This window comes from Sphaeramia orbicularis, chromosome 6 (genome assembly GCF_902148855.1).
Source record: "Sphaeramia orbicularis chromosome 6, fSphaOr1.1, whole genome shotgun sequence".
NCBI classification, from domain to species: domain Eukaryota; kingdom Metazoa; phylum Chordata; class Actinopteri; order Kurtiformes; family Apogonidae; genus Sphaeramia; species Sphaeramia orbicularis.
This window is the reverse complement of record NC_043962.1, coordinates 6,781,781-6,791,948: the sequence shown is the minus strand read 5'-3', so window position 1 is coordinate 6,791,948 and position 10,168 is coordinate 6,781,781. Positions and strand designations below refer to the sequence as shown.

Here is a 10,168-nt window from a genome sequence, read left to right as displayed (position 1 = left end):
GATACAGTATGTACAAATAATAATAACAGATGATGCCAGGCCCGGCTGGGGGGGGCACAGTGAAAGTGAAACTAAAGACACTTTACTAATTCCTCTGCATTTCCACTACGTGAAACCGGTTCGACTCGGTCTGTCTGCTGTTGTTGTGCACCTCATTTCCTTTCCTCTACCTTCAGAAACTTGTATTTGAGGGGGTACGACGTTTGTTGCCTGCACCAGAACCGGAACTGATGGTCTGATGGCCTGGTGTTCACTCTGCTGCTACAGTCACAAGCGCGCTAAGTAGAGAATCAAATACGTGACATTCCTGTAAATGAATCACATGCTGTGGACAAATGTTTGAACATATTAGAGGGATTCCACCCTTTTGAAGAAATGGAAGCTCTGACAGTGTTCCAGTCGACCTGGTGTTGTCTGTTTGGACCTGGTGTCGTCTGTTTGGACCCGGTGTCATCTGTTTGGACCTGGTGTCATCTGTTTGGACCTGGTGTTGTTTGTTTGGACCTGGTGTTGTTTGTTTGGACCTGGTGTCGTTTGTTTAGACCTGGTGTCGTCTCTTTGGACCTGGTGTCGTCTGTTTGGACCTGGTGTCATCTGTTTGGACCTGGTGTCGTCTGTTTGGACCTGGTGTTCTTTGTTTGGACCTGGTGTCGTCTGTTTGGACCTGGTGTCGTCTCTTTGGACCTGGTGTCGTCTCTTTGGACCTGGTGTCGTCTGTTTGGACCTGGTGTTGTTTGTTTGGACCTGGTGTCGTCTGTTTAGACCTGGTGTTGTTTGTTTGGACCTGGTGTCGTCTCTTTGGACCTGGTGTTGTTTGTTTGGACCTGGTGTCGTCTGTTTGGACCTGGTGTCGTCTGTTTGGACCTGGTGTCGTCTCTTTGGACCTGGTGTCGTCTGTTTGGACCTGGTGTTGTTTGTTTGGACCTGGTGTCGTCTGTTTAGACCTGGTGTTGTTTGTTTGGACCTGGTGTCGTCTGTTTAGACCTGGTGTCGTCTCTTTGGACCTGGTGTTGTTTGTTTGGACCTGGTGTCATCTGTTTGGACCTGGTGTTGTTTGTTTGGACCTGGTGTCGTCTGTTTAGACCTGGTGTCGTCTCTTTGGACCTGGTGTTGTTTGTTTGGACCTGGTGTCGTCTGTTTAGACCTGGTGTCGTCTCTTTGGACCTGGTGTTCTTTGTTTGGACCTGGTGTCGTCTCTTTGGACCTGGTGTCGTCTGTTTGGACCTGGTGTCGTCTCTTTGGACCTGGTGTTCTTTGTTTGGACCTGGTGTCGTCTGTTTAGACCTGGTGTTCTTTGTTTGGACCTGGTGTCGTCTCTTTGGACCTGGTGTCGTCTGTTTAGACCTGGTGTTGTTTGTTTGGACCTGGTGTCGTCTGTTTGGACCTGGTGTCGTCTGTTTAGACCTGGTGTTCTTTGTTTGGACCTGTTGTTGTTTGTTTGGACCTGGTGTCGTCTGTTTGAACCTGGTGTCGTCTGTTTGGACCTGGTGTCGTCTCTTTGGACCTGGTGTTGTTTGTTTGGACCTGGTGTCGTCTGTTTGGACCTGGTGTTGTTTGTTTGGACCTGGTGTCGTCTGTTTAGACCTGGTGTCGTCTGTTTAGACCTGGTGTTCTTTGTTTGGACCTGTTGTTGTTTGTTTGGACCTGGTGTCGTCTCTTTGGACCTGGTGTCATCTGTTTGGACCTGGTGTCATCTGTTTAGACCTGGTGTTCTTTGTTTGGACCTGGTGTCGTCTGTTTGGACCTGGTGTCATCTGTTTGGACCTGGTGTCATCTGTTTGGACCTGGTGTCGTCTGTTTGGACCTGGTGTTCTTTGTTTGGACCTGTTGTTGTTTGTTTGGACCTGGTGTCGTCTCTTTGGACCTAGTGTTGTTTGTTTGGACCTGGTGTCGTCTGTTTGGACCTGGTGTCGTCTGTTTGGACCTGGTGTCGTCTGTTTGGACCTGGTGTTGTTTGTTTGGACCTGGTGTCGTTTGTTTAGACCTGGTGTCATCTCTTTAGACCTGGTGTCGTCTCTTTGGACCTGGTGTCGTCTGTTTGGACCTGGTGTTCTTTGTTTGGACCTGGTGTCGTCTGTTTGGACCTGGTGTCGTCTGTTTGGACCTGGTGTTGTCTCTTTGGACCTGGTGTTGTTTGTTTGGACCTGGTGTTGTTTGTTTGGACCTGGTGTCGTTTGGTTAGACCTGGTGTCGTCTCTTTGGACCTGGTGTCGTCTGTTTGGACCTGGTGTCATCTGTTTGGACCTGGTGTCGTCTGTTTGGACCTGGTGTTCTTTGTTTGGACCTGTTGTTTGTTTGGACCTGGTGTCGTCTGTTTAGACGTGGTGTTGTTTGTTTGGACCTGGTGTCGTCTGTTTGGACCTGGTGTCGTCTCTTTGGACCTGGTGTCGTCTGTTTGGACCTGGTGTTGTTTGTTTGGACCTGGTGTCGTCTGTTTAGACCTGGTGTTGTTTGTTTGGACCTGGTGTCGTCTGTTTGGACCTGGTGTCGTCTCTTTGGACCTGGTGTTGTTTGTTTGGACCTGGTGTCGTCTGTTTAGACCTGGTGTTCTTTGTTTGGACCTGGTGTCGTCTCTTTGGACCTGGTGTCGTCTGTTTAGACCTGGTGTTCTTTGTTTGGACCTGGTGTCGTTTGTTTGGACCTGGTGTCGTCTGTTTGGACCTGGTGTCGTCTGTTTAGACCTGGTGTTCTTTGTTTGGACCTGTTGTTGTTTGTTTGGACCTGGTGTCGTCTCTTTGGACCTGGTGTTGTTTGTTTGGACCTGGTGTCGTCTGTTTGGACCTGGTGTCGTCTCTTTGGACCTGGTGTTGTTTGTTTGGACCTGGTGTCGTCTGTTTGGACCTGGTGTTGTCTGTTTGGACCTGGTGTCGTCTGTTTGGACCTGGTGTCGTCTGTTTGGACCTGGTGTCGTCTCTTTGGACCTGGTGTTGTTTGTTTGGACCTGGTGTCGTCTGTTTGGACCTGGTGTCGTCTCTTTGGACCTGGTGTTGTTTGTTTGGACCTGGTGTCGTCTGTTTGGACCTGGTGTCGTCTCTTTGGACCTGGTGTTGTTTGTTTGGACCTGGTGTCGTCTCTTTGGACCTGGTGTTGTTTGTTTGGACCTGGTGTCGTCTCTTTGGACCTGGTGTCGTCTGTTTGGACCTGGTGTCATCTGTTTGGACCTGGTGTCATCTGTTTGGACCTGGTGTCGTCTGTTTGGACCTGGTGTTCTTTGTTTGGACCTGTTGTTGTTTGTTTGGACCTGGTGTCGTCTCTTTGGACCTGGTGTTGTTTGTTTGGACCTGGTGTCGTTTGTTTAGACCTGGTGTCATCTCTTTGGACCTGGTGTCGTCTCTTTGGACTTGGTGTCGTCTGTTTGGACCTGGTGTCGTCTGTTTGGACCTGGTGTTGTTTGTTTGGACCTGGTGTCGTTTGTTTAGACCTGGTGTCATCTCTTTGGACCTGGTGTCGTCTCTTTGGACCTGGTGTCGTCTGTTTGGACCTGGTGTTCTTTGTTTGGACCTGGTGTCGTCTGTTTGGACCTGGTGTCGTCTGTTTGGACCTGGTGTTGTCTCTTTGGACCTGGTGTTGTTTGTTTGGACCTGGTGTTGTTTGTTTGGACCTGGTGTCGTTTGGTTAGACCTGGTGTCGTCTCTTTGGACCTGGTGTCGTCTCTTTGGACCTGGTGTCGTCTGTTTGGACCTGGTGTCATCTGTTTGGACCTGGTGTCGTCTGTTTGGACCTGGTGTTCTTTGTTTGGACCTGTTGTTGTTTGTTTGGACCTGGTGTCGTCTCTTTGGACCTGGTGTTGTTTGTTTGGACCTGGTGTCGTCTGTTTGGACCTGGTGTCGTCTCTTTGGACCTGGTGTCGTCTGTTTGGACCTGGTGTTGTTTGTTTGGACCTGGTGTCGTCTGTTTAGACCTGGTGTTGTTTGTTTGGACCTGGTGTCGTCTCTTTGGACCTGGTGTCGTCTGTTTGGACCTGGTGTCGTCTCTTTGGACCTGGTGTTGTTTGTTTGGACCTGGTGTCGTCTGTTTAGACCTGGTGTTCTTTGTTTGGACCTGGTGTCGTCTCTTTGGACCTGGTGTCGTCTGTTTAGACCTGGTGTTCTTTGTTTGGACCTGGTGTTGTTTGTTTGGACCTGGTGTCGTCTGTTTGGACCTGGTGTCGTCTGTTTAGACCTGGTGTTCTTTGTTTGGACCTGTTGTTGTTTGTTTGGACCTGGTGTCGTCTCTTTGGACCTGGTGTTGTTTGTTTGGACCTGGTGTCGTCTGTTTGGACCTGGTGTCGTCTGTTTGGACCTGGTGTCGTCTCTTTGGACCTGGTGTTGTTTGTTTGGACCTGGTGTCGTCTGTTTGGACCTGGTGTCGTCTGTTTAGACCTGGTGTTCTTTGTTTGGACCTGTTGTTGTTTGTTTGGACCTGGTGTCGTCTGTTTGGACCTGGTGTCGTCTGTTTAGACCTGGTGTTCTTTGTTTGGACCTGGTGTCGTCTGTTTGGACCTGGTGTCGTCTCTTTGGACCTGGTGTTGTTTGTTTGGACCTGGTGTCGTCTGTTTGGACCTGGTGTCGTCTGTTTAGACCTGGTGTTCTTTGTTTGGACCTGTTGTTGTTTGTTTGGACCTGGTGTCGTCTCTTTGGACCTGGTGTTGTTTGTTTGGACCTGGTGTCATCTGTTTGGACCTGGTGTCGTCTGTTTGGACCTGGTGTCGTCTCTTTGGACCTGGTGTTGTTTGTTTGGACTTGGTGTCGTCTGTTTGGACCTGGTGTTCTTTGTTTGGACCTGTTGTTGTTTGTTTGGACCTGGTGTCGTCTCTTTGGACCTGGTGTTGTTTGTTTGGACCTGGTGTCGTCTGTTTGGACCTGGTGTCATCTGTTTGGACCTGGTGTCGTCTCTTTGGACCTGGTGTCGTCTGTTTGGACCTGGTGTCGTCTCTTTGGACCTGGTGTTGTTTGTTTGGACCTGGTGTCGTCTGTTTGGACCTGGTGTCGTCTGTTTAGACCTGGTGTTCTTTGTTTGGACCTGTTGTTGTTTGTTTGGACCTGGTGTCGTCTCTTTGGACCTGGTGTCATCTGTTTGGACCTGGTGTTGTTTGTTTGGACCTGGTGTTGTTTGTTTGGACCTGGTGTCGTCTGTTTGGACCTGGTGTCGTCTCTTTGGACCTGGTGTTGTTTGTTTGGACCTGGTGTTGTTTGTTTGGACCTGGTGTTGTTTGTTTGGACCTGGTGTCGTCTGTTTAGACCTGGTGTCGTCTCTTTGGACCTGGTGTTGTCTTTTTAGACCGTTTCTGCCTCAACACCATGTTGGCTACGTGCTGACCAAAACAATGCAGCGCACGCGCAATGTCATTGCACTTGCACAATGAAGGCGGAATCGATAAGCAGAATCATTAAGCAGGCAAACATTTCCAAGGAATCGAGCTACTGGGATCTGGTTCTCAAAAAGAACCGGCTCTCAATTCTCATCCCTACTACTACTACAAGTACAAGGCTGAATGCCAGTTTTTACTGAAATTTTTTCACACATTTTTGACAAAACAACAAAAAATGAAAAAAACAAACAAACAAAAAAAACATTGCTTGGTCGCATCACACATTCCTCAACACAGTCCTATTCAGTCTTTCCATCATTCTTCACTCGTACACAGTCCATTTATTCCACTTTTTGTCCGTTTGTGCTTCCTGTTGTCGCAGTCTATGAGTCATCCTTTCCATTGTATATATTCCATCAATAATTTCAATCCAGCAGTACTCTAATTTTAACAATATTCTGCCTGTTACTAGATCCACTGTGATCTGTAAGTTACAACGCACATGTATACATTATAAACTAGGTTAAAATTAAAATTAAAATTGTGCTTATTTTTTTAAAAGAGTTTTCAGTTCATATTTGTTCATGTTATGTTCAAGTACTGTTTGTAGATGTAAACTTTTTCATATTGAAATTTGACCTTTTTTCAGTCAAAAACACAGAAAAAAATTTTGGAGTTGACATTATTCATAAGTAGTTATCCTATTATTTATATTATTTTACTGGTCCCACCCACTTTATAAAATATTAGGCTGTATGTGGCCCCTGAATTGAAATGAGTTTGAAACCCCTGGCCTAATAAACACTGTCACAACTATATGGATAAGTGCGTGATGATGATGGAGGCAGTGCAGAGGCAGGACCACAGCAGCATATTTGACATTAATGCAAACTAAGGCATTTATATTATAGTTTATTCCATGATCCAATGACAATCGAATTAAGTGACATCCAAAAGCGGAACCAGAGTCGGTAAATTCTTATCAATTCCCATCCCTCTCGGTGTCACCGTGAGATCTGTGAAAAGTGCAACGGTCTTCAGGATGAAAGCAGGAACAGGAAAATGGAGATTTGAGTGTGAGACGACATCTACATCTGAGTGTATGACAGAGAGAGAAAGAGTAGATGTGGCTCGTCCCCTGCGTCCTGTATCTGAGAGCAGTCCTTTTGGCCTGTCATTCAGCGTCAGCTCGTATTAGACGCTGACGGAAACCCCAGGGAGAGAGAGAATCAAGAACCAAGAGAGACGGGGGTAAATCTACAAGAAAGACAGAAGGGAAAGGAGAGAACGGAGAGACGACGGTTTATGAGGAGAAAAAAATAGCAAATAATAATAGCAGATGTGCACATTATCTACAGCAAAGGGACAGAGATACAAGGAAACAATAATACAGAGCAAGAATAAGAGACAGAGGTTGGCAGAATAATAGATGGAGGAGGACGTCAGGGAGAAAAATGAAGGAAATCAAACAACAAAAGATGTGTCGGCAAACAGACAGTATGTAGTCGTCACAGTCGGTAATTTATTAAATGTCGTCTGCATTGTGTCAGGTGTTTTTCAGTTTGTTGTGAGTTGGTTTTCACGTTGATTACTCCATTTCTGTTAGATCGTTACAATATTGTAAGGTTAAAATTATTACACTGGGTTAGAAAAAAATGTTTTTTGCAAGTTGTCGAGGTTTTTTTCAACTGAATTAGGACCATTTTGCACCGCTAAATCCAAAAATGACATCTGTTTTTCTCAATCAGGTCAGGATTTTGGCTAATTTGATTTTGAAAAATTTGATCTTCTCACAAAATATAATAATTAATACCAAAATAAGATTGGTAAGCACACTTTATGAAACTTGTGACTTGATTCCTGTTAGGTACAATGGTGTATTCACCGCAGATGTAGCAGAATACGTCAGGCTTATTTTTGCAAGATCTTCTAGTCGAAGCCATTTCATTCACCTGGAATATTAAAAAAAACATTCATCATAAATTGGCAAAAGTAAAATCTTCAGAACTCGTTTATTGCAAGAAATATGAAAGAATTTTGTATCATATGATGTGAAAATGCCCATAAATGTAAGCAAAAATGTTAAAAAGCCAATATGTAGCATAGTTCAGAAAGTTGACCTGATTGAGCAAAATTAATGTGATTTTTGGATTCAGCACACCAAAATGATCCTAAATCAGCTCAAAAAACTTCAACAATAAATTTGTTGTTGACCAGTGTTATTATTAGCATTAGTGTTAGCATTATTATTAACCCGTAAACGCCCAAACATCCAACATCGACCAAAACACCTGTTGATCCACTAATCCTAAATACAGTTTTACCTCAAGTATTCATAGGATAAAATGTACAAAAACTGATAAAGTGAGAATTAAATAAGCACAAAACTTGAAGAATAAGGAAAAAATGAACCAGATGCACCAGATTTTGGGAAAAAATTGCATATTTCAGATTTTGCAAAACTTAAACATTGTACAGTAATGTTGTTTTAACCTTATAACACCAAACGTATCATATTTGATATATGAGTTTTAAAGCCCTCTACATGATCAGTGTGATATTTTTTTTCTTGAAAAACCTGATGTATACAATTAGATACATGCAATACACAGATAATCCACCAGGGGAGGACAGGGAAGGCCTTTCCAGTTACATATAAGACTGTCATTAATGAGGAAGGAGAACTGTGACAATTTTAAAAAGGAATTACCAATTTGTTAGACACGTTTGTGTGATATTATGTTTTTGTTTGTTTAAAATAATAATATTTGAGCATTGAGACCCGATGGATCAAATATGATACAAAATTGAAACTCATACATGGAAATTGATATTTGAAAAAAAATGTTTTGTTGTTCAGAACGACCACTAAAGGCTCCAGTTTCAAAGATCTGGAATTTTCTGTCAATGATTTAATGGTTCAGGCTTTACAGGGTTACCATTGTACCATCTAGTCTGGTCTTTCATTTTATTTTACATGGTATGAGACAGTAATCACGTTTCCATTGGACATATGTGCAAAACTTTAGCGATATTTACTAAATGTTGAAAAAACAGAAGTGCATAATGCCGGTTTTTCCATTAAATCACAATTTCGATGATTTGTTTATTTATTATGGTGAGATTTCACAAGAAGTCATTCCACAAACACGGTGAAAAAAATAAATATCTGTTGTTTTGAATCTAGAATGTTTGTTACTCCTCTATCCTGTACGAAATTCAAAAATTATTCTGTGTCTTCATGTGTCCACACATACAGCACCATGTTTGTTTTAAAACTCTTCTTCTTCACTTGTTGTAACATCCGTCAACGTCTTTTTTTTTTTTTGTTCATGTGACTCTAGTTGCGCAAAAATGTCTTTCCATTGTAGTTTTGCACAATATACCAATTTTGCTATGCCCGAAAAACCATTTCTTGCAAGTGCAAGAACTTGTCATTGAAAAACTAGAGTTTTGGCGAAATTGTCGTTTTTCCATCAGACAAATTTTTATGCGCAAGTCATATTAATGCAATTTGAGGGTCAATGGAAAAGCAACTACTGAGTGATGAGTGGAAAATGACATCAGAAATTGAGTCAGGAATTTAATTTAATGTTGTAGAAATAATGATTGATGATGATGAAGAACAAAACAGTGTGTATATAATGAGTGGACAGAGGAGCTGTGACGTCACCCGCTATTTTCGGAATTACTGTTTTGCCATGTTGGCCTGTTGGAGGTGGAAGTGACCATCCATCCATCCATTATTTTTTGCTTAGTCCGGGGCCGGGTCGTGGGGGCAACAGTCTAAGCAGGGATGCCCAGACTTCCCTCCCCCCAGACTCCTCCTCCAGCTCTTCCGGGGGGACCCCGAGGTGTTCCCAGGCCAGCCCAGAGACATAGTCTCTCCAACGTGTCCTAAGTCTTCCCCGAGGAACGTAGACTGACCGGTAAATCGAGAGCTTCGCCTTTCAGTTCAGCTCCTTCTTCACCAAGTTACCACAGGAAGTGACCATATTTGGACAAAAGGGGCAAAGATGTGGGAGGGGTCAGAGGTGATTTAATCATAACTTACTGACACTGTAAAATGGAAAAAAAAAAAAAAATCATCAGATTAAATAAATAAAAACTCAGAACATCAGATTACTTTGGTCAGATTACTTATAAGAACATCCAAGTAAAACAGATGAGACTCAAATGATTCCTGTGAAAAAAGACTATCAAAAAAAATAGGGTGTGTCTTAGAAATAACATTCGGATTTTTTTGGTCCACCCCCCAAAAATGTGCTAAATGATGAAAGAACATGTTTTTGTAGAATTTTGCAGCAGTACTATTTGTTGAAGTGGTGCCACAGAGCAAGCTTAGTTTACATAAAGCAAAATGTATTGACCTTATGATGTTTAATAATTTGATATGTACAAATATTTTAATGAAATAGCTTTATTAGGTTGACAATTATTTTGTATAGCATAATTAGTGTCATTGAAACAGTTTTGGAGCCTGTGGGCCTCTGTAACCATTCGTAGCAAGTGTTGTGGCTGTTCTTCCTGTTTAGTGAGGACAGGGTTGAAATCCCAAATCATCTTCACAACCCTCTCTGCACAATCATTGACAACTTTGAGATTCTGAACAAGATTTTTGGCAGCTACAGACACCTCTGCATCAGACCAGTCTTTTGGATCCATGTCAAACAAAGCTTGCGGTATGTTGTAGAAAGTGAGCAGATGGAGGCTGTTGTTGGTGATGAAGTGGCTTATGGGTTTAGACACCACGTTGTCCACTGACAGTCTCTTTGGTGGACCTTCAGAGCCTCTGACTAATACGTTTGTTTTGTACTTTTGCAGTAATAACAGAACAAACAACATCGATTGCGTACACAAGTATACGCATAACCAAAA

The 10,168-nt window shown here is 43.3% G+C and overlaps 1 long non-coding RNA gene across 1 annotated transcript; it reads right to left on the bottom strand.

Annotated features, from left to right (window-relative positions):
- Positions 1-9,857: 9,857 nt before the first annotated feature.
- On the bottom strand, positions 9,858-10,168 carry LOC115420696 (uncharacterized). The gene is made up of 2 exons (XR_003935583.1): positions 10,127-10,168; positions 9,858-10,022 (listed from the first exon to the last, which is right to left on the bottom strand). It is a non-coding gene; the product is annotated as an uncharacterized LOC115420696 (long non-coding RNA).